We start from the raw sequence: 25549 nt of genomic DNA, 5'->3' as shown, positions 1-25549 counted from the left end.
AAAACACAGGAATAGCCAGATATCCCTCAAGGGAATGAAATCTGTTGCCAAGGGGTACCTCCCAATGGGGAGATCACCAAACCACCCTAATACGTAGCCCCTAAAGTCCCACTCGGTTGTGAGTACTCAGCATTCGTATACCAGTGGCTGACAAAGTTGGATGCAGTCATAGGGAGTCCATGTTTTTCTAGACTCTCTAGGGCTGCATTCAACTTTGTCAGCCACCAGTATTCAAATTCCGAGCGATCCAACTCGAGTATGCTCGTGACGGGCTCATCTCTAATAAGTACAGAGAGTCCGGGAAAACATGGAATCCCTAGGGCTGCATCCAACTTTGCCAGCTACCGGTATTCTAATGACGGGTTCATCTCTAATACTTGTGTATACTGCAATCAGCTCCATTGAAGGGTTATATCATAGTATTCGAGGAATATGGGCTGGGTGGAAAATATGACCTTAAAATAGGATCTGATAAAGAGTCTATGGAGGGAGACTATTTGGCATCGAGTTGATGTCAAAACCTTAAGCTCTTTCTGCAAGTCCTGACATTTATGTCTCGCGTTCTTTCCTGGTGATATTTGTGCAGACAGGATATATACTTAGATATACTTAGTACTAGCTGGGTGGATGGTTTATAAATTCTTATAAAGTTTATACAACATTTGATTGATATGAGATTTCTATGAAGGAGAAAAATTTCAGAGCCTGAGAAGAATCTTTTCTACGCCATTGGAAGTGAATTCACATAGGGCTGAAAGGAGTTTTCCAGGCAAAATTTATTGGTGGTTCAGGCAAATTAAATCAAATTGGTAAAGATCTGATGCTCAGTGCCCCAACAGAGCAGCTAGCACAGAGCACAGACAAACACAGCAGGAAGCAGAAAGCTCCATCCACTGTGTAGTGGCCAGGTTTGGTTACTGCAGCTCAGCTCCCATTTACTTCAATAGCAATTTCCTGTTTTGGTTGGTAGCCATCTTTTCAAAATGGACAACAGGAAGAGCAGCCATACTGGTGGTGTATAAGCTTCTTACAAACCCATGATAAATATGTTACTTTGTTACTGATATAGGACATATAAACAAAATAAGCCATTTCTTTCTGGAGAATGTAATTCAATAATAACTGCTACCATGCTTCTCCAAAAATAAGATGAGGTTTAATATTATTTTTTTTCTCTGAAATAAGGGCTAGGGCTTATTTTTGAGGTAGGTCTTATTTCCAGAGAAACGCGGTATACCCCTACTCTGTAGTCCCACTCTATGTGGTAGTTAGCCGCCAATGTCCCCTACTGTGCACCTTTTTACCACTCCTGCCTCCCTGCAGCTTGTGTTGAGCAGGTGGGGGGCAGAGCATAACAAGTCTGCCACTGATTGGCTAATGCTCAGGGATCTTTTAAGCTGCCTTTAACTAGGACTTGTTTTATTTTATTTGCAAAACGGTAAAGTATGTGTAAGTACAAAAAAAAACATTTTTTCTAAAAGTTGTCCGCTTGGTCTCAAGACTGATTTTTATACCATGTGGAAAGTTTTAGGCTATGTTCACACTATGTAAGAGATCGTCCGCTCTGTGACCCGGCCGGGTCACGGAACGGCCGGTCTCTGCAAAGATCATCATGATCTTTATGGCCGTAGGGTTCTGACGCGGGCGCATCAGCGCGCGCCCGCATCAGAGCTCCCCATAGGTCACAGCAGCGGTTTTCAACCGGGGTGCCACGGTGATCCCGGGATCCCGGTGGGAAATCTGCGCTGTCACTTTAAGCATCCCGAGAAGCTGCGGCCGCGTAGCTTCTCAGGATGCACGGATCACTTTGATGTTCCACCTGCACTGTGAGCAGGCCGAACATTAAAGTGAGCATAATGTAGGAGCAGGAAGTGTCAGCATCCTGCTCCTACATTCACTCCCATAGGCCGCCGGCACTTCTTACCAGCAGCCTATGGGAGGCCGGGACATGACCTCTCCAGCAGGCGTGATGATGTGACGTCATCACGCCTGCCGGGGGTCCCGTCCCTGCGGCTCGCAAGATGGAGCCAGAAGAGCAGGAGGAGAGCTGCTGCCCGCAGCCACAGCGCGGATTAGGTGAGTAGGATGTTTGTTTTTTATAGGGGCACAGCAGGGGGCATTATAAGTTCATGGGGGGCACCTCTGGGGGCATTATTAGCTCATGGGGGCACCTCTGGGGCATTATTAGTATATGGGGGCACCTCTGGGGGCATTATTAGTATATGGGGGCACCTCTGGGGGCATTATTAGTTCATGGGGGGCACCTCTGGGGGCATTATTAGTTCATGGGGGCACCTCTGGGGGCATTATTAGTATATGGGGGCACCTCTGGGGGCATTATTAGTATATGGGGGAACCTCTGGGGGGAATTATTAGTATATGGGGGCACCTCTGGGGGCATTATTACCTCATGGGGGCACCTCTGGGGGCATTATTAGCTCATGGGGGCACCTCTGGGGGCATTATTAGTTCATGGGGGCACCTCGGGGGCATTATTAGTATATGGGGGCACCTCTGGGGGCATTATTAGTTCATGGGGGGCACCTCTGGGGGCATTATTAGTTCATGGGGGCACCTCGGGGGCATTATTAGTATATGGGGGCACCTCTGGGGGCATTATTAGTATATGGGGGAACCTCTGGGGGGAATTATTAGTATATGGGGGCACCTCTGGGGGCATTATTACCTCATGGGGGCACCTCTGGGGGCATTATTAGCTCATGGGGGCACCTCTGGGGGCATTATTAGTTTATGGGGGCACCTCTGGGGGCATTATTAGTTCATGGGGTCACCTCTGGGGGCATTATTAGCTCATGGGGGCACCTCTAGGGGCATTATTAGCTCATGGGGGCACCTCTGGCGGAATTATTAGCTCATGGGGGCACCTCTGGGGGCATTATTAGCTCATGGAGGCATTATTAGCTCATGGGGGCACAGCAGGGGGCATTACTAGCTCATGGGGGCATTATTAGCTCATGGGGGCACCTCTGGGGGCATTATTAGCTCATGGGGGCACAGCAGGGGGCATTATTAGCTCATGGGGGCACAGCAGGGGGCATTATTAGCTTATGGGGGAACCTCTGGGGACATTATTAGCTCATGGGGGCACCTCTGGGGGCATTATTAGCTCATGGGGGCACCTCTGGGGGCATTATTAGCTCATGGGGGCACCTCTGGGGGCATTATTAGCTCATGGGGGCACCTCTGGCGGCATTATTAGTTCATGGGGGCAGCTCTGGCGGCATTATTAGCTCATGGGGGCACCTCTGGGGGCATTATTAGTTCATGGGGGCACAGCAGGGGATCCTACATACAGGGGGCACACACAGCGCAGTTACTTTGGGAGCCTACAGGAGGGAGAAAGGGAAGAAAGTTGCTAGAAATGTGCGGAGCCTAAATTGTTTTTCTCGCAGGTTCTGACCAAAGAAGACGTCACCTGTGAGTCACTGTATGACGGGTTTCTTATTTTGTAGAACATTTAGTAGGGGTGCCTTGAGGAAATTTTTTTTCAAAGGGGTGCCCCGAGGTGGAAAAGGTTGGGAAGCACTAGGTCACAGTGATGCAAGCGGCCGGAGCCGCTCGCTTCAATGTGTGAACTGACAAGGTTTCCTACATGTCAGTTCTTTGCGGTGCCGCACGGGATCCCGGCTGGAGCGTATACGATGTGTATACGCTCCGTCCGGGATCCCATAGAACAATAGGTATTGTTCTAACGTGCAAATTACGGCCATTGTTGCTAATGGCAACAACGGCGGTACTTTTACGTAGTGTGAACATAGCCTTAAAGCGAATGTAACACCTTACTGCCTGTATTAAGTATTACATACCACCAGACCCAGAGCGCTACACTGAATCAGCTGACGCAGTCCTTTGTAGAATCTGTCAGCCCGTTCTCGTTATTTTTGTCCTTATTGCGATATGCAAATCAGGTCCATTGTACACAGGAGGTGAGCCCAGGAAGACCAGTTCAAAGATATCTCCTTTCCCCCAGATGACATGCGCCTCCTCTTCTCCTCAGTTCCCCGTCTCCAGTTCAATCCCGTAACATGGACAGCAGGCAGTTCTTCTCAAATATACTCTATTCTGCACCACCGGTGCAGAGTGGGGTATTACCCTGCACAGTATAACTCATACCCTGCTCGTAGATCTGTCCGCACTGACAGGCAGGCACAATACTGGAGGCGGGACTGAGGAGAACCGGATTTACATATAGGAATATCGGCGAAAATAACAATTAAAAAAAAAGAACCGCGTCAGCTGATTCAATGCAGTGACGTGGATCTTGTGGTACCTAACACTTAATATAGGCAGTAAGGTGGTACATTCGCTTTAAATTCTGTGTAGAAATCCCCTTTAAAAGACTATGTCAGTGCATGATGGGAGATGTAGTTTTGTAACAGCTGGAGAATCACGTTGGAAATATAGATGAGCCATAATTGTCTGTAGAAAGTCTGTAGTACTATAAGTGGAATAGGCACATTTATCCTATAGATGGGGAACAATGAGCAATTGCCCCCAGGGTGACTCCTCTCAGAGAAAAAAAAGGAATCAGACGTGATAATTATATGTTCAGTCTGTGTTTCTCCTAACACCATGCACGCTTATGATAGATAGGCTAAAGGAACAAACATTGATCTTTATGGATACTTTAACATTTTTACAGATTTATTTGAAGGGATAGGGTTTGTAAATTCATTCCTTATCCTATACTGATCCTACTGATCTAGAGCTGCATTCACATTTCATAAGCTGGTTGATCATATTTACAAAAATATAATCTTTTTTTTTTTCCAAAAACAGGGCCACTCCTGTCCATATGATGTGCCCAGTACTGCAACTTCAATGCCACTAACCTGCAATATACAGACACAGCCCATGCACAAGAGTGGTGCTGGTTTTTGTGTTTTGGAGGGGGGTCAAAAATTAATTCCATTTTGTTGATTCTAAAAAGTTCCATTTTGACCTCTAAGGAATTCATAGTTAATACGGTTGAAAAAAGACACATGTCCATCAAGTTCAACCAAGGAGGGGATGGATACAGGGAAGGGGGAGGGGTGATAGGTTCTATACATATGCATTTATATTATTTTGGTCTAAGAACTTGTCTAGCCCTGTTTTGAAGCCCTCTACTGTTTTTGCTGTGACCAGATCCTGTGGTAGACTGTTCCACAGATTCACAGTCCTCATGGTAAAGAAGACTTGTCGCCTCCAGAGATTGAACCTTTTTTTCTCCAGGCGGAGGCAGTGCCCTCTTGTCCTTTGAGGGGGTTTTACCTGGAACATCTTTTCCCCATATCTCTTGTAGGGGCCATTTATATATTTAAATAAATTAATCATATCTCCCCTTAAACGTCTCTTCTCCAGACTAAACAAATGTAATTCTTTTAATCTCTCCTCATAACTAAGATGCTCCATTCCCCTTATTAGTTTAGTTGCCCGTCTTTGTACCCTCTCCAGCTCTAGAACATCCTTTTTATGAATCGGGTTCCAAAACTGGACGGCATACTCCAGATGGGGCCGCACCAAAGCTTTATAAAGCGGTAATATTATATCCCTGTCCCGAGAGTCCATGCCTGTTTTAATGCATGACAATATCCTGCTGGCCTTAGAAGCAGCTGACTGACATTGTGTGCTGTTCTGTAGTCTATTATCTACAAGTACACCCAGATCCTTCTCTATCAGTGACTCTCCCAGAGTAACTCCCCCCAGGACATATGATGCATGCGGGTTATTAGTACCCAGGTGCATAACTTTACATTTATCCACATTGAACCTCATTTGCCAAGTGGACGCCCAAACACTCAGTGTGTCTAAGTCATCCTGTAACATCTGCACATCCTCCATAGACTGTACTGTACTGCAAAGCTTGGTGTCATCTGCAAAGATAGAAACATTGCTGTTAATTCCATTCTCAATATCATTAATAAACAAGTTAAACAGAAGAGGGCCCAGTACTGACCCTTGGGGTACACCACTTATTACCGGGGACCATTCGGAGTAGGAATCATTGACCACCACTCTCTGGGTACGATTATTAAGCCAGTTTTCAATCCAGTTACACATTAAATTTTCCAAACCGATAGACTTTAACTTACCCATCAGACGTCCATGAGGAACTGTGTCAAACGCTTTTGCAAAATCCAGGTACACGATATCCACAGCCGCGCCGCCATCCAGGCTTATACTTACCTCTTCATAGAAACATATCAGGTTGGTTTGACAGCTTCTGTCCTTAGTAAAACCATGCTGGTTATCACTTATAATACTATTAGCCACTACATATTCCTGGATGTAGTCCCTTATAAGCCCCTCAAATAGTTTCCCCACAATGGACGTTAAGCTTACGGGTCTATAGTTACCTGGGGAAGTTCGAGAGCCCTTTTTGAAGATCGGCACTACATTTGCCTTACGCCAGTCCCTCGGCACAATAACAGTAAGCAAAGAATAACAGAATATTTCATACAAGGGTAGAAAAATTACAGAACTGAGTTCCCTAAGAACTCTGGGGTGCAATCCATCAGGCCCTGGAGCTTTGGTTACATTGAGTTTGTTTAATTTATCTTGGACCATATCTATAGTAAACCAGTTCAGTACATTACATGTGTTAGCAGCACTGACCCCACCCACCTCAGTACTGGCCCCACCCACCACAGCTCCATCCTCTTTTGTATATACAGAACTGAAGAACCCATTAAGTAACCCAGCTTTCTCCTGATCCCCAGTTATTAATTCCCCTTCACCATTATTTAGGGGTCCTACATGCTCTGACCTTGGTTTTTTTGCATTAATATATATGAAGAATTTTGGGGGGTTTCTTTTGCTTTCTATAGCTACCTGCCTTTCATTGTGAATTTTTGCTGCTTTTATTACATTTTTACAGGTTTTGTTGACTTCTTTGTAATGTTTAAAGGCTACAGCCTTTCTAACCTCGGTTGTAAGCCATGTGGGATTGGATTTTAACCGTTTATATTTGTTACCCATAGGAATACATTTGGCAGTACAGTTATTTAATGTGGATTTGAAGATTTCCCATTTATTAGCTGTATCCGTATGTGACAGCAGCCGCTCCCAGTCTATGCCCTGAAGTTCTGCCCTTAACCCAGGAAAATTGGCCCTTTTAAAATTAAGAGTTTTTGCCCTCCCAACATGTTTTTCTTTTCTACACTTTAAGCTAAAAGTCACTATATTGTGGTCACCATTACCCAGGTGTTCATGGACAGTGACATCCCCAACCAGCTCAGCGTTGTTAGAAATAACCAGATCCAACAAGGCATCACTTCTAGTTGGCTCCTCCACAAACTGGCGTAGAAAATTATCCTGCAGGAGGTTAAGAAATTCCCTCCCCTTTGTGGTTTTAGCTGAACCGTGACCCCAATCTATATCTGGGTAGTTGAGGTCACCCATTACCACTACTGTCCCCTCCCAGGCAGCCCGCTCTATTTGTCTATTCAACTGGCCATCTACCTCCTCAGTAATGTTGGGGGGTTGTAACGCCTGGAGTAGTGGATCCACTGGACCGGCACCAGCGATGGCACAAACCTCACCAGGGAGCGGAGTCTAAGGGGCCGCTGGTTTTCACCAGAGCCCGCCGCAAAGCGGGATGGACTTGCTGCGGCAGGCGACCCCCAGGTCGCTACCCCTGGCTTGGTTGCTGGTGACGGCAGGCGAGGCGTGGCAGGAGTAGGTACTGACAGTGGCGTGTAGGCGTACCGCCGGTGACAGGCTGAACACAGGAACAGCAGTGAGACGGGAAGCAGGAACCAGGGACTAGGAGTAGGGACTGGGTAGCGGGCAGGAAACAGGAACAAGGACTAGGGACCAGGTAGCGGACAGGTATCAGGAACAACAGGGAGCTGGGCCAAACGCTATGGGAAGCATGTAGAGGCTCCAACACAGGGGACAGGGCATGCTGGGATTTATAGGGAGTGATTGGGTGCAACTATCAATTAGGGACGGACTGGCCCTTTAAATCTGAGACAGCCGGCGCGCGCGCGCCCTAGGAGGCGGGGACGCGCGCGCCGGCCGGCACAGACGGAAGGCGGAGCGGGACGAGGTGAGGCGCCCCCCGGGGCCGAACAGACCGCAGCCCCGGGTCCCTGCACCAGGACCCCGGCAGCTGCCTGGGCAGGATGGCGGTCGCGGCGGCGGCCCGGAGCACGGGACGCCGCCGCGGCCATGACAGTACCCCCCCCCCTTTGGCCTCCCCCTCTTTCTTGCCTGCAGGAATCCCTTGATGAGATCTTTATCCAGGATGTTAGCCTCGGGTTCCCAGGACCTCTCCTCAGGACCAAATCCTCTCCAGTCCACCAGGAAGAAACGTCTCCCTCTGACAGTTTTCATGGCCAGAATATCTTTAACAACGTAGACGTCGTCTGAGACGGCTTGTGGTACAGAGAATGGAGACTGATCGGAGAACCGGTTGAGGACCACAGGTTTCAAGAGGGAGATATGGAAGGCGTTCGGAATCCGCATAGTAGGAGGCAGGAGGAGTTTGTAGGTGACAGGGTTGATGCGTTTTAGCACCGAAAAAGGACCAAGGAATCGAGGACCCAACTTGTAGCTGGGAATCTTGAGTCGAACATATTTGGCCGAGAGCCAGACTTTGTCACCTGGACGAAAATTCGTGGCAGGTCTCCTCTTCTTATCCGCCTGGTCCTTCATGCGTTCAGAGGCTTTGAGTAAGGACTGTCGAGTTTGTTCCCAGATCGACTGCAGGTCAGATAACAGCTCCTCCACGGCTGGGACCCCAGAGGATGGAGAGAGAGGCAGAGGAGGACAAGGATGATGCCCGTAAACCACATAGAAAGGAGACTTGCCTGTGGAACTCGAGTCCAGATGGTTATAGGAGAATTCCGCCCATGGAAGGAGATCGGACCAGTTGTCTTGGCGGCTGGACACAAAATGCCGTAGGTAGTTACCCAGGATCTGATTGACTCTCTCCACCTGCCCGTTAGACTGGGGATGGTAGGCTGATGAGAAGTCCAGCTTTACTTGGAGCTGCGAGCAGAGGGAACGCCAAAACTTAGAGACAAATTGAGAGCCTCGGTCGGACACAATGTGAAGAGGAAGTCCATGCAGGCGGAAGATGTGTCGGAAGAACAACTGAGCCAGATGAGGAGCAGAGGGTAGGCCAGGAAGAGCCACGAAGTGAGCCATTTTAGAGAAGCGGTCCGTCACCACCCAAATAACTGTATTGCCCGCAGATGGAGGTAGGTCTGTGATGAAATCCATCCCAATGTGGTGCCAGGGATGGTCCGGGACTGGCAAGGGCAAAAGTAGGCCGGCAGGTCTTTGACGAGGAGACTTATTCCTGGCACAGACTGCACAGGAAGCCACAAAATCCTTGACATCCTGGAGGAGATTGGGCCACCAGTAGTGACGGGAGATCAATTGTCCAGTTTTTTTAGTTCCTGGATGCCCGGCCACCAAAGAGGAATGCCCCCACTTCAAGATGCGTTTACGGAGCGCGGGGCGCACATAAGTCTTCCCGGGGGGCAGTCTCTGCAGAGCAGAAGTAGCAACTGGTACTAGGCGGTCGGGAGGTATAATGTGACGAGGAGATTCCTCTTGCCCCATGACATCGGATGCTCGGGATAATGCATCGGCCTTTAGATTCCTCTCGGCTGGACGGAAATGGATGGTAAAGTTGAACCGAGAGAAGAAGAGAGACCACCTGGCCTGCCGGGGATTGAGGCGTTGAGCCGACTGGAGGTAGAGGAGGTTCTTGTGGTCCGTATAGATGTTAACGGGGTGTTTAGCCCCCTCTAGTAGATGACGCCACTCCTCCAGTGCCAACTTAATGGCCAGGAGTTCACTGTCCCCAATAGTATAGTTCCTCTCGGCAGGGGAGAAAGTCTTAGAAAAGAACCCGCAGGTTCTGGTCTTGCCTGATGAGTCCCTTTGCGAGAGAACGGCTCCTGCGCCCACAGAAGAAGCATCGACCTCGAGAGAAAACGGCCTGGAGACATCCGGGCGGACTAGGGCAGGAGCAGAGGCAAAGGCAGACTTGAGGCTATTGAAGGCTTGTTCGGCCTCTGGAGGCCAACGTCTGGGGTCCGCCTTCTTTTTAGTGAGAGCCACGATGGGTGCGACCAGGGTGGAGAAGTGAGGGATGAATTGCCGATAATAGTTGGCGAATCCAAGGAAGCGCTGGATAGCTCTAAGTCCCACAGGGCGTGGCCATTGGAGGACAGCTGAGAGCTTGGCCGGATCCATTTGTAGACCCTGGTCGGAGACGATATAGCCAAGAAATGGAAGACTGCGCTGATGGAAAACACACTTCTCAAGCTTGGCGTATAAATGATTGGCCCGTAGTCTTCGGAGGACCTGACGCACTTGTGCCACATGAGTCTGCTGATCTGGGGAGAAGACCAAAATGTCATCCAAATAGACAATGACGCAGACATAGAGGAGGTCTCGGAAGATGTCGTTCACCAATTCCTGGAAGACCGCTGGGGCATTGCATAGGCCGAATGGCATGACCAGGTATTCGTAGTGCCCATCTCTGGTGTTGAAAGCGGTCTTCCATTCATCTCCTTTACGAATACGGATCAAATTATACGCTCCCCTGAGATCCAGTTTGGAGAAGATCCTAGCTCCACGAAGACGGTCGAATAGTTCAGGAATAAGTGGCAGAGGATAGCGATTTTTAACAGTCACCTTATTCAAGCCCCGGTAGTCTATGCATGGGCGAAGGGAACCGTCCTTCTTCTGGACAAAGAAGAATCCTGCGCCAGCGGGAGACGTGGATTTACGGATGAAGCCCTTTTGTAAGTTCTCCCGGATGTAGGAGGACATGGCTTCCGTCTCGGGCACAGAGAGAGGGTATACCCGACCACGTGGAGGAGATGCCCCGGGAAGAAGGTCAATAGGGCAATCATAGGCCCGATGAGGTGGTAGAGAGTCCGCCTCCTTGGCCGAGAAAACATCACCGAAATCTTGATAGTCCTCCGGTAGACCGGCTAGAGGCTTGACATCAGCAGGTGACCTCGTAGAGCACTTGGGTTGAGGAGATCTCAGACACCGGTTATGACAGTCCTGGCCCCAGCTGAGAACCTCCCCAGTTCTCCAGTCCAGCTTAGGGGTATGAAATTGCAGCCAAGGAAGGCCCAGCAGGATGTTGGAAGAGGAATGGCACAAGACATAGAAGGAGATCCTCTCCTGATGTAAGGCGCCCACCTGGAGGGCTAGGGGTGCCGTCTGGCAGTGCACAGTTTCGGTAAGAATCTCCCCCGTAACCGAAGAGATAGACCGGGGTTGGGCTAGCTGGATCACGGGTAGCCGCCATCTTTGGACCAAAGAAGCAGAGATGAAACTGCCAGCAGAGCCAGAGTCGATGAGGGCAGTAGTCTGGAAAACTTGCCCTGAAGGCGTCTGGATGGAGACGGGTATAGTCAACCTTGGAGAGGTGGCATTCACACCTAGGGAGGCCTCTCCCACCTGCCTAGGTGCGAGCGTTTCCCGGACGCTGAGGACGCTGGGGACATCTCTGCCGGTAGTGATCTGCACCACCGCAATAGAGACAGAGATTCAGCTCCATCCGACGGGCTCTCTCATCAGTCGTCAGACGAGCTCGTTCCACCTGCATTGGGACCTCTGGAGATGACTGGGGTATAGGAGCAACGGGACTCTGGAACACCGGTGCCAGCCGAGGATGGCGACGGGGCAGGCTCAGTCGTCGTTCCTGCCGGACCTCCTCCTCTCTCTCGGAAAACCGGTTGTCGACTCTGGTAGCCAGTAAGATAAGATCGTTTAGAGAAGAAGGGAGGTCGCGGGCGGAGAGTACGTCTTTCACTCGGCTGGATAGGCCCTTCTTGAAGGTGGCTACAAGGGCGGCCTCGTTCCAGTCCAATTCAGCTGCCAGGGTGCGGAACTGGATGGCGTAGTCACCGACAGAGGAGCTCCCTTGAGAGAGGTTGAGAAGGGCAGTCTCAGCAGAGGTGGCACGGGCAGGTTCCTCAAAGACGGAGCGAAACTCGGCCAGGAAGGCCCGGAGATTGGCAGCAACAGGATCATCACGGTCCCACAGTGGCGTGGCCCAGGCCAGAGCTCTACCCTCCAATAGGCTGATGATAAAGGCCACTTTAGAGCGCTCGGTGGGAAACTGACTACTTAACAGTTCAATATGCATTGTGCATTGAGTCAGGAATCCCCTGCACAGCTTGGGATCGCCTCCATATTTATTCGGGAGGGCCAATCGAAGTCCCGAGGTGGCTGCAGGTGGTGGTGGGCGCTGGCCTGTAGTATGCTGCTGTAGGGCGGCAGTCAATTGCTGGATTTGCTGCGACTGCTGCTGGATCTGTTGAGCCTGTTGAGCGACCACTCTGGCGACGTCACGGAGATCAGGCACCTCGCCGGGATCCATGGTTGGAGCCTACTGTAACGCCTGGAGTAGTGGATCCACTGGACCGGCACCAGCGATGGCACAAACCTCACCAGGGAGCGGAGTCTAAGGGGCCGCTGGTTTTCACCAGAGCCCGCCGCAAAGCGGGATGGACTTGCTGCGGCAGGCGACCCCCAGGTCGCTACCCCTGGCTTGGTTGCTGGTGACGGCAGGCGAGGCGTGGCAGGAGTAGGTACTGACAGTGGCGTGTAGGCGTACCGCCGGTGACAGGCTGAACACAGGAACAGCAGTGAGACGGGAAGCAGGAACCAGGGACTAGGAGTAGGGACTGGGTAGCGGGCAGGAAACAGGAACAAGGACTAGGGACCAGGTAGCGGACAGGTATCAGGAACAACAGGGAGCTGGGCCAAACGCTATGGGAAGCATGTAGAGGCTCCAACACAGGGGACAGGGCATGCTGGGATTTGTAGGGAGTGATTGGGTGCAACTATCAATTAGGGACGGACTGGCCCTTTAAATCTGAGACAGCCGGCGCGCGCGCGCCCTAGGAGGCGGGGACGCGCGCGCCGGCCGGCACAGACGGAAGGCGGAGCGGGACGAGGTGAGGCGCCCCCCGGGGCCGAACAGACCGCAGCGCCGGGTCCCTGCACCAGGACCCCGGCAGCTGCCTGGGCAGGATGGCGGTCGCGGCGGCGGCCCGGAGCACGGGACGCCGCCGCGGCCATGACAGGGGTCTATAGATTACACCAAGAATAATTTTTTCACTCTTTACCTTCTTCTGTAGTTCTACCCATAATGCTTCCACATCATCACAGTCATCGCCCGCTATTGCATCTTTTACACTCACTTTAATATCACTTCTGACATACAGACATACTCCTCCTCCCCTTCTGCCCACCCGGTCCCTTCTGAACAACGCAAATCCCTGAATATTGACAGCCCAGTCATGTGAGGAGTCCAGCCATGTCTCAGTCACACCAACCACATCAATGGACTCCTCCAGAACCAAGGCCTCTAGCTCCCCCATCTTGCTGGCTAGACTTCTGGCATTAGTAACCATACACTCAGTAGCGGTCTTGGGCACCATGCATACCACGCAATTGCGTGGGGCCCCCGACATCCACGGGGGCCCCGCTCTGGTGCCCAAGACCGCTGCGGCTAACTATGTGCGCTCGTAACGAGCGCACATAGTTACAGGCAGCAGCGGCACTGACAGGGCAGGAGCCATTGGCTCCCTCCCTGTCAGTCACTCTTGTGGCCGCAGGAAGTGTTTTCCCTGCGGTCACAAGAGGCTGCTCTGTGTCTCTGGTGCCGGCGCTCGAGGCGTCACTGGAGCGCCGGTGCCATGACAACGGTAGAGCGGCCTCTTGTGACCGCAGGGGAGACACTTGCCGCGGCCACAAGAGGGAAGAGACGAGAAGAGAAGAGGAGACGCCGAACCCAGGTGAGTAAAAATATTTTTTTTGTTTGTTTTTTTTGTGTGTGTTATATATAGGGGGCCTATATAAAACGGGAGGAGCGCACAGGGGGGCTATATAAACGGGGGGAGCGCACAGGGGGCCTATATAAACGGGGGGAGCGCACAGGGGGCCTATATAAACAGGGGGAGCGCACAGGGGGCTATATAAACGGGGGGAGCGCACAGGGGGGCTATATAAACGGGGGGAGCGCACAGGGGGGCTATATAAACGGGGGGAGCGCACAGGGGGCTATATAAACGGGGGGAGCGCACAGGGGGGCTATATAAACGGGGGGAGCGCACAGGGGGCTATATAAACGGGGGGAGCGCACAGGGGGCTATATAAACGGGGGGAGCGCACAGGGGGCTATATAAACGGAGGAGCGCACAGGGGGGCTATATAAACGGGGGGAGCACAAAGTGGGGGTCTATATAAACGGGGGAGCGCACAGGGGGGCTATATAAACAGGAGAGCACACAGGGGGGTTCTATATAAGTGGGGGAGTGCACAGGGGCTATATAAACGGGGGGAGCGCACAGGGGGGCTATATAAACGGGAGCACACAGGGGGCTATATACAAGTGGGGGAGCTCACAGGGGGCTATATACAAGTGGGGGAGCTCACAGGGGGGCTATATACAAGTGGGGGAGCTCACAGGGGGGCTATATACAAGTGGGGGAGCTCACAGGGGGCTATATACAAGTGGGGGAGCTCACAGGGGGCTATATACAAGTGGGGGAGCTCACAGGGGGGCTATATAAGGGGGAGCACACAGGGGGGCTATATACAAGTGGGGGAGCTCACAGGGAGGCTATATACAAGTGGGGGCAGCACACGGGGGTATATACAACTGGGGGGAGCACACGGGTATATACGACTGGGAGAAGCACACAGGGGGTCTATATAGTATACTGGGGGAGCACACAGGGGGGCTATGTATAACTGGGGGATCACACAGGTCTATATATAACTGCGGGAGCACACAGGGGGGTCTATATACCACTGGGGACAGCACACAAGAGGTATATACTACAGGGGGCAGCACACAAGTGGTATTTACTACTGTCGGCAGCGCACAAGGGGTCTATATAACTGGGGGCAGCACACAGCGGTCTTAATTACATTGGGACTGCACAGAAGTGCCTATATGCCTCACTACTATACTGGGGCACAGAACATACCTAATTATTAAGTGGGAGCACAGGGACACCTTTAATCTGTGGGGGCACAGAGGGGCGTAACTACTATATAGGGGTACAGGGGACCTAACTACTGTATGTGTTGGAGCCTAAAATATTTCTCTGACAGATTCTGGAGGGAAGATTACCAGCCGGGAGAAGACTTCAAGGTGGCTCAGGCTGGATGGAGAAAGAAAAAAAAGTAAAAGACGCTGATCAGAGAAGACGCCTCCTGTAAGTCACTGGATGTAACTGCACTCTGTTATAGGGTCTGTAGTGATAGGGGTCATGGTGTGGCAGTATTATGTTATGGCATCATTGGTAATATCTTCCTGTTTTGTTCAGAGCAGTTTTGAGGTGATATGTAATCTCTGTATGGTGGTAGGAGGGTTATAAGAGGACTACTGGGGGGGGGGGGCAGCGCATGTCGAGGAGGGGGGGCATGGGGGGGCCCCAGACATGACTTTGCTTGGGGCCCCAGAAATGCCAATACCGCCCCTGCATACACTTTATATTACCATCGAGTTTAACCGCTTCATTATAAGAAATGGGATTTATTACTGTGCTGTGGCTACAATCATCCACACTGTTCATCCGCAACATATGGATCTCCCTATGCACTGCTCTTATCCTCCCCCCACAGGACCCTTCTCCTCCCTCCTCATTGTTCTGTCCCCTCTCTAACCTATCTGCCACTACATTACATACTACATTGTCCTCCCTCCACATCCCTAGTTTAAAAACCCCTCCACCCCTTCTAGGATTCTCTCCCCCAGCACAGCGGACCCCCTTCCATTAAGGTGCAAATTATCTGCGGAAAACAGATTGTACCCCAATGAAAAGTCAGCCCAGTGCTCTAAAAACCCAAACCCTTCTCCTCTACACCATGACTTGAGCCAAGCATTTAACTTCCTAAGCTCCCGCTGTCTTTCCTGCTATGCCCATGGCACAGGCAGTATTCCAGAGAATACCACCTTGGAGGTCCTTCCCTTCAACTTAGCACCTAGTTCTCTAAAATTATTTTTTAAAGACCTCCATCTACCTTGTATCCTGTCATTGGTTCCCACATGGACCACGACAGCTGGGTCATCCCCAGCCCCCCTAAGTAATTTATCCACCCTTTCCACCACATGCCGAACCCTGGCACCAGGGTTCCCTTTACAATACATCATCTACAGTCATATCTACAGTCGCTAAACTGGCAAATTTACAGTATGATGAAAAATTGGTATTTATAAGAAATTTTTGGGGGACTTTTCCTAAACCATCTGGCGAGCTGAAACAAGTCGATGCCCACAATAAGATTTCCAGGTTAGTTATTTCCTGGCATCGACCCGCTGTATACCTTCACTACACAAGACGAGGGAGGGGGGGGGGGGATTTCTATAGGGGAGAATATCACAGGTGTTGCACACATGAATCCTCTCTCTTTTTAGCTCCAGCTCTCTTACCACAATTTTCCAGGAGACAAGTTGCTGGGGACAAGCTCCAACCTGTGAAAGCCTAGAGGCTGCTAGCGACTGCTCCTTGTGGCTTTAAGACTTGACTTTGAGCAGGGGGGCGGGTGTGCTGAATTTGGGCAAATATTAAGCATATTTTCACTTCTTGACCTGAGGTTGGATAGCAGAAAGTTTCCAAATAACTCCAAGAAACTTCAAGGCTTTTTTGTTATTAATCGGCCATAGACAGGGTATGTTTCTCATTGAATGTCTTTCCTTATAGTAAATGTGTTATCAGAGGTGATTGCCATCCGTGCCAAGGAAAATGATAGGCTGCGGCTGCCACGCACCATGGTATACCAAAGTATTTTAGGATGAGGTGGCTGCACCTCCCTCCCCCTTCCTTGAAGAATGCATGGTCTGCCCTGAACCCAGGAACCTGACACAATGACAACCTTCACGTGGCTAATTCTAGAGAGAAGCTATGCTCCCTTTTGTTTTTACACTCCTTGCATTACATCCATGTATTATTATTGCATTATGCAAGTCCATCATTAACAGTGATTCGTATACTATGCACCCTGCTCGGTCAGCCACAGATAAACCCTCATACAATGTATATATATATATATATATATATATATATATATATAGTAGGTGTAATGTCACCTATCTCCGAGTTGCCGCATCCAACACTTCCAGTTTATTAGGGAAATAGCCATAGGGGAGGCAGAGGTACCACTAGAAACCAATAGATGGTAGATGGAGGGCCCCATTACAGATTATGCCCCACTCTCAACCAATGAAATAAAACGAGAGTAAGGGGGGTCACAGTATCACTTTAAAGTGTAACTGTTGTTATAAAAAAAAACTTTTGACATGTCATAGAGACATGTCGAAAGTTTTGATCAGTCCGGGTCTGAGCGCTCGCTCATCATAGAGTTCCAAGACAGGAACTCTATAGAGAAGGAGAGACTTTCTATAGGAATCCCCATAGAAAACCTCTCCTGCTCTGGACAGTTCCTGCCTCGGCCAGAGATGTCAGCAGAGAGCACTGTGTCAAACTGAAAATAAGACACCATTTCCTGCAGGACATACAGTAGCTGATAAGTATGGGAAGACTTGCGCTTTTTTAATAGAAGTAAATTACAAATCTATATAACTTTCTGACACCAGTTGATTTTAAAGAAAAAGATTTTCACTCAACAACCCCTTTAAAGTCCCTGTATGAGTTTTAGTTCAGCTTCAGTTTTAGCTCTGGATTTCCCAAATCGTCTCTCTCCCTGTGACGGGGCCACCAACTCTACTGTATGAGGAATAAAAACAAAGACATCAAATCCCAAATCGAGAATGGAAAAATCATTCCCCTCTCAGTGGTGTCTATGGGACGCACTGACATCATTTAGAAATAGGAGGCTGACATCGCCCCCCCCCCCCCCCAGTGTTAGATTCTTAGCAGTTTCCGTGTGGTTTACTATCTGCTGAAACGTCTTACAGTAAAAGTGAGACTGGGATGGTTATAGTCCAGCTTCTCCTACGTCACAATATGAGGATCACCAAGAGCTTAACACTAAATTTCATTTTTTGTTTTCCCTTTTTCCGCCCTCACCTTCTAAGAGCCATAAATAACTCCTTTATTTTTCCAGCCTTAGAGCCGTATCGGCCTCTTTGTTTTTTTTTTGTGGGGCCAGTTGTACTTTTTAATGGCTTCCTTCATTTCACCATAAAATATAATTTGAAACAAATATATATATATATATATATATATATAGTTATAGGCACTGAAATTAAATTCTGCAAATTATGGGGGGATGGGGTTCGATTTTACATCACTTACCCTACTGTCATAATAACTTTATCATCCAGTTTATATACTTGCTGATATGTTTTGGGGAAAGAAAAAAAACAAACTTTTGTTTAAATAAAAATAGTTTTGCCTCGACTTTGTCTATTCAGTTTTCATTCTACTGGGATGCGTAAGAGCACATTTTTTTGCACAGGGATTTGTAGTTTTTATTGGTACAATTTTGGTAGATTTTAGAAAATCTAAGTGCAATGTGAACAGTTCTTAAAGAAGAACTATGAGCAGGTTGGACGAATCTAACCTGCTGATACCCACTTATAGCGCTTGGGAGGCTGAGGAGGAAGGTATATGTCTTACTACCTGTCTGTTAGTCAGGGTAAACTCCACTCCAGAGCACCCTTAGGAGCACTGCCACATCATCCGGCCCACCCCTACTAATAATGATAAATGGAGGGTGCGGGCCAGGTGACGCAGCAGTGCTCCTGAGGGTGCTCTGGAGTGGAGTTTACCCCCAGTAACATCGCAGGGGTGAGGAGGAAAGTAAGACACATATCTTCTTCCTCAGTGTGCCGGGCACTATACGGGGCAATCAGCAGGTTAGATTCATCTAACCTGCTGATAGTTCCCCTTTAAAAGTTAAAAGCTACAGAAACACGTTGAACATGCTGTGTATGTGTTCATGTAGCTTTTAAAGGGAACCAATCAGCCCAATTGGGCTTAAAAGGGTTCCTAAAGCGCTGTATACAGCTTATGAGCAGGTACCGGCCGCAGCTGCAGCAGGAGCTGTATACCCGAGAAAAAGAGGTTTATTAACCCGGGCGTGTGACAGGCAGAAGTGGGGAGGTAGTCATCTGGGCGGCTCCCCGCCCGTCACTAGTCACCGCTCGTTACTGGCCTCTCTGCCTGTCAATTATCCTGCAGAGCACGCTGACAGACAGAAAGCGGTGACTAGTGATGGGCGGGGAGCCACCCAGATGACTACCTCCCTGCCTCTGCCTGGCACTCGCCAGGGTTATTAAACCTCTTTTTCTTGGGTATATAGCTACTGCTGCAGCCATGGCCAGTACGTGCCGCTGGCTGCTCCAAAGCTGTATACAGCAGTTCAGGGAACCATATCAGCCCAATTGGGCTGAATGGTTCCCTTTAACACAAGTTTTTTTGGTACCCCTAAGGGAATTGACTATGGAATTGCTTGATCACTTGTACAGTATACTGCAAGACTTTTGTATTGCAGTGTACTGTCATTTTGCTGTTCTCCTATTGCACCTAGGTGCCTGAAGTGACTGACGCTTTTCATTGAAGCCACTACAATAGCTCACAGCTGCCAGTAGCCCCCAAATGTGAAGCAGGGTGAGTTCCATATGTCCCCTGCACATCTTCACCATGTATGTGAAGAGGTTAAAGCGACTTTGTACCGGCCGCCACCCACCCCAAACCGATGGCACCATTCTCTAATCAGCACCATGCCGACGTAATGGGGCCGGTATTATAGTTAAAACAAGTTTTATTCCCGCTGCGCAGTAAGGCGGGGAGTCAATGGGAGGGGACCTAGAGCATCTATGTTTGTGAACTGTGAGAGAATATAACATGTTCTAAAGCCCATGAGAATACAGGGACCTTCCATAAATCTTATACATGGTCCTGGGCAGTATCAAATGCAAAGTACATATGGCAGCAGACAGGTCGTAATTTTATCTGGTGTGCAATAAGTAAAAGGGCTTATACAGACATATATAGGGGCCGGCAAGGGCCACCATGTGTAATAATAAATATCCATAAATCAACTATACCAATGGTTGAAATGCCAGACTATTAAACTATGAGGTGACTATTTACCGCCATGATAAATTGTTAGATTCCAGTGCTACACATTCTCTGCAGACCTTACAAATAGTGACTTATATCCAGTGATTTACAGGTGACGTCTTCTCTGATGGCAGTCGTTCACTTTTCTTTTTCTCTTCCTTCCAATCCGAGCCACAATTCTTCTTTGCAGAATCTCCCCGAAAAAAACTTTCCTTGCTCTAGCACATATAGTACATAGGTCCTCCCTGAGACCCTATGAAGTATAAGCCCCTTCTCTACCCCCAAATAGTAGTTGGGCCCATCTATGCAGCCCCCATGAAGTATTAAGTCCATTTATGCCCTCATGTAGTAGTTAGGCATCTCTGTGCAGGTAGGCCCCCAGTAGGTAGTATCTCCAATTTAGGCATCCCCTTGTAGGTATTCCCCCTTAGGTGCTTATACCCACCAGTAGGTAGTATTGCTCATGTAGCCCCTCGACCCCCGCTCCCCTCCCCCCACTTGGTAGACTCTGCAGTAGGTAGTATTTGGTAATTCCCCTAGTGGGTTGTATCCCCCATGTAGACATTTTTAATAGTTTTAAGCCAAGATAGTTTTCAAGCCAAGATAGTTTTAAGCCAAGGTTACAAAATCGGCATTGGGGCATGTCGTTGGTTTGGAAGATGGGTATTGCCATAGCATAGCAGGATATCACTGGTATTCCTCAAGAGTCATAAATGTAATTACAGAGCCACATAGCAGATGTTTAATGGTTTTATAGACAATTAATAGTCTTCCAAGATACCAAAGATGGACTGGGGACTCTGAACTATAGATTACTATATTGTCGTGGTTAAGCACCTACTTAATTCAATGCACTCAATGGTAACTTAACACAATGGATACCAAGGCATGACCAGTAATGCTTGGGTACCCTCACAGAGTTGACTGATGGTAGGACTGGCTGGTAAAATAGGCTAGCCCATTTGTTCCTTACAGGCCAACAGTGGGAACCTCGATGAACTCCTTGCCACCGAATTATCCTTCTAACAACAAAATGAATTGTCCAAACTGTTATTTAGTTTACCAATACGTCAGACTTATTAATTGTCTGGAGACCCCTCTGCAGACTTGAGGGGGGTTTCGGACAGTAGACCCTACTCTTCAGTACATACCGTATTATGTGCTCTGCAAAGCTCTTACTTCATCACAGAAGTTTACATCTTGTAGTCCTTTTCTCTTCCTAGCAACAGCCGGCTCCCTGACCGTCAGCGGGTCCCACCCCCTCACATATTATATTCCAGCTGTAATCTATAAAACAGTACTTTCTGGCCAGAATTCCTGGGTTGTGGGATCTGCGTCTCTCCAGCCCCCCCGCCCCCCTCCACCTTCCTTTAAATCCCAGTGCTGGCGGCTGGTGCAGTGATATGGAAAGTATTACTTCTCCATATGCAGACCCCCACACATTGCACACATGGCTGGCTGTAGAAACAATAGACTTGGAAGGGTTAACCCGCCATGCTGGTATGATGTGGCTGAAATGTATACATGACGTCACCCACCATAAAGGGGTTAAGGGGTTGTATGGATTTAATGTACAGTGGAGAAAGACATTCATAAACCCCCCCTTACCCGCCCCCTTTATGTAGACATCATCTTATCTCTCAATCCCAGGCTCCCTCTATCTCCACGTCTCCTCCTCAGAACTTTATGTGCCGACTCCTCGACTCTCATCGCTGCCCCCCCTTTCTCTCCTTTCTTTTTCTGCCTTTTGCCATTCTTTCCTTTTTCCTGTATTTTTTGTCTTTCTCCACCCTCGCCCCCCCTTTGACTTTTCGTCTATAATTCTTTTCTGCCTCTGTGTCTCTCCCCCTTCCTTCTCGCTCCTGAAGAATCTGGAAAGTCAGACACAGTGGAAAAAGTGATGTTACAGCTCTTAGTTAAAATACTTCCACATCTCTGGTCCAGGACTAACCTGTCACTGGCCCATATAACGCAGAGCATATTCCTTTGTCATGTATGTCGGCTGCAAAAAATACGATCTCACATATAAAACACACGCCGTTTTTCTATATAATCATAGGATTGGTATTGTTGCCTTGGGGTCAATCTGACCATCCAGATTAACATCTGCATGGAGTGCATGGAGTCCGTGTGTTCTCCCCGTTTTTGGGTGGGTTTCCTTCGGGAATAAGGTTTCCTCCCACACTCCAAAAATATACTAAAAGGTTCATTGGTTTCCTATTAAAGTTGAACCTAATGTGTGTTTCGGAAATAAATAGGGAAATTATTTTGAGGTAGGGATTGGTGTGAATTGGGTCGACGCTTGTACAGTGCTACAGGATAAGTCATTGTTGGGTCACTGGGTTAAAGGGGTATTCCAGGAAAAGACTATTGATAGCCACAGAATTGTTGATTGGCAACTGGCACCCTTACCTTCCATTTTTCGGTGCCCAAACTACATAGAAGGTCCAAATGTTTGTGTATTCCCAATGGGGAGAGGAAGAAGAGGTTAAGTCTGACAGCTAACCCTCCGAAAACAAAGGGGTCAGCCAGTGAAAATCCATCATGTTGTCCTCTATCTACCCAGACATCATCTGTCAGTGGTGACTCAGGACGGACGCCCCCATACAATTTATACTGTTGGCCACCCGCCTACCATAGTATAAAGTATAAGGAGACCATAAAGAGGTTGTCTGGGGTAAAACTAAACTCTCCCTACTGCCTCACTGTGGCATAAAACAACAAAAAAGTCATACTTACCCCCAACTTGCCTCCCGCTGCCCCTGTTGTGCAATCTTTTGGTCCTGGTTGTGTCCCCTGACCCAATGGGCCAAGCCGCTGCCAGAAACCTCTGAGAAGCAGCTTTTCTCCCATAAACCAAAATAATAAGACTATTAAAATCCATCTGCCCAATCCTTATCTCCCTAACATTTGCTGTCGAGACACCCCCAATCTCAGTAGATAGTAGGCCAGTCCAGTCGAAAGTGGACAGTTATAATGTCCTTGTTCTCACTCCAAGAAGTCGGGATAGCTCCCAGTCTTGCCATTGGCCTCCTCTTAAATGTGTGCATGAGCTTCTGTGGAAAGTGTAAGCTTCAATGAGACGGGACAGAAAATCTCTATAATGTGCTTTATAATCTCTCATGCCTCCGACACGTTTCTCTCCATTCAGTCTTCATCATCTGGCCTGGTAAAATTCTACATGATCTGCCTGTTCTCTGCAATACTAACTTAGCAGTATATAGTATTCATTACACAGATCTGTAGCGGGATGTCATACTACTACAGCACATTCATCATTGTGCAGAGCTTGTGTTACTTTGGCATAAAGTATTCCTACTATAGACCTGTCCTATGATAATAAACATCTATAATGTACTATTAGAAACAAGCATTCATCATACCGTACTAGAGCAGAGTGTACAGCCCCATAAGGCATACATAACTCTCATCTGCCATACCCTGTAGTAATACTGTGCCTTACAGCTCTAACCATACAGCTCTATAATGCATAGGGCATAGCCAGGGGCATAGCTAGGATTTATAGGGCCCATAGAAAGAAACTGTATGGGCCCCATGAATCCTGTAGGACCAACCCCCTGATGCACATATTCACATGACCCGATGGCTGGCGCCGTCCCATGGTGTTCCTTGTGGCTGGAGGTGCAATGCTGCCTCCGGCCAAAGGGAGACTGTAAGGGCATGGAGCCTTGCCAGTGGGAGCTGTGATCCGTAGCCACCATTGAAGCAGATCACATTTCGCTGCTACCGCACGAGCCCTGTACCAGTTGCATGGTCCACCTCTATGTTAGCTACGCCACTGGGCATAGATATATACAGTGCAGAGGAAACTAGATGTAGGTGATAAACGTAAACATAGGTGATAAAGTTAAAAAACACATTTCTTAAGGGAATACTCCTGTGCCCAATACGAAGACACCAGTTTTTGTAAATAGAGTTAATGGTATATTGGGGGACCTGATACAGAGTTTGCTTTGGGGACGATTAACTTCAAGTTACATCTCTACTATGCTGTCCTATTATAGTACCAGGGGCAAAACTATAAAGTGGTTAAAGGGGGCATTGCACCTGGATCCAAGAGCTTGAGGGGCTCCATAATGTCTCTCTTTTTCTTATATAAGGAGACAAGTACTATAAATGAATCATTGTAGTTGTGGGCCCCGTTACTGTTTTTTCATTGGGGCCCAGCATTTTCAAGTTACGCCTCTGTATAGTACTATAGTATATTCATCATACAGCTTATAGAGTACTATTATTTCACTACATTGCACCCATTGAACAGAGTAGAGTACAATTATATTACTATATTGTATCCATCATACATTTTTACAGAGTGCTATGATATGACTATATTGTATCCATCATACGGCTCTGTAGAGTACAATTATATCACTATATTGTATCCATCATACATCTCTACTGAGTACAACGGCCATGAGTACAGCAGCCGTTCTACCGTGTACAACGGCCAGTACCCCTAGCAGCGCCGCAAACAACTGACATGTCATTTTACGGTCGGCTCCGGCTGCTTTCTCTATTGTGTGCAGTGGGGAGTTCTGAGGCGGGCGCGCAAGGATGCGCCCGCATCAGAACTTTGCAGCCCAAAAGATCATCCGGCCGGTTCTGCAGTATCGGCCGGGATGATCTTTTCAGAGACCAGTCGTTCTGTGACCCAGCCGGTCTCTTACTACATGTGAACATAGCCTTACAGTGTACTACTATAGCTGTACTATGTTTTCATTATACAGCCTTAGGTCATGTTCACGTGGCGTATGACACCGGCCGTTCTGTGACTTGGCCATGTATTCATCATAGAGCTCTACTGTGTATATGGCACATGTTCATTTGGGGAGTGGTGCAATTTTTCCATTGGGACCCAGGAGATTTATGTTACACCTCTGTTCTAGTTTCCTATTCTATCCATAATTCACCTCTATAGTGAACTATTATTTCACAACATTGTATCCATCATACACTTGTACAGTGCACTATTATATCAGTATATTGCACTTGTAAGATGGCTGAACCATGTTTGATCAGGTCTCCAGGCCTGCAGGGGCATGGCGCCGCAGAGATAGAACAGTCCATAGACAGTCATTGCACAACAGAAGCCATTTCTTCACTCCATCTGGAGGCGCTCACGCATATGGTTCCCACAATGAGTTCTCGATTATAACAGTTCAAAGGTATATGGTTGGTAGTAGCGGCTGCAGCCAAGCAGATGTTCTAAGAGAGTCCATTCCCTCTGCTGTATACACTCCACTTGCAGTCTCTATGGGGAAGCACTCTCTAATGTCCTGTCTGGATGTCCTCCCCCTTCCTCTTTCTACTGTGGTATTATGGTGACTTCATTCATTTGCTACCTGGCTTCCTATTAGCTCTGGCCCATCAGCAAGGTATCCTCCTACAATTCAGGCATGTCCAAAGTCCGGCCCGCGGGCCATTTGTGGCCCGCGTTCCGAACTTTTACGGCCCCCCAGGTATCCAGCAGCAGCAGATACCTTGCGGCTTTGCCGCTG

The sequence above is a fragment of the Dendropsophus ebraccatus genome, chromosome 14 (genome assembly GCF_027789765.1).
Source record: "Dendropsophus ebraccatus isolate aDenEbr1 chromosome 14, aDenEbr1.pat, whole genome shotgun sequence".
Lineage (NCBI taxonomy): Eukaryota > Metazoa > Chordata > Amphibia > Anura > Hylidae > Dendropsophus > Dendropsophus ebraccatus.
The sequence above is the reverse complement of the archived record's forward strand: the minus strand, read 5'-3'. Positions refer to the sequence as shown.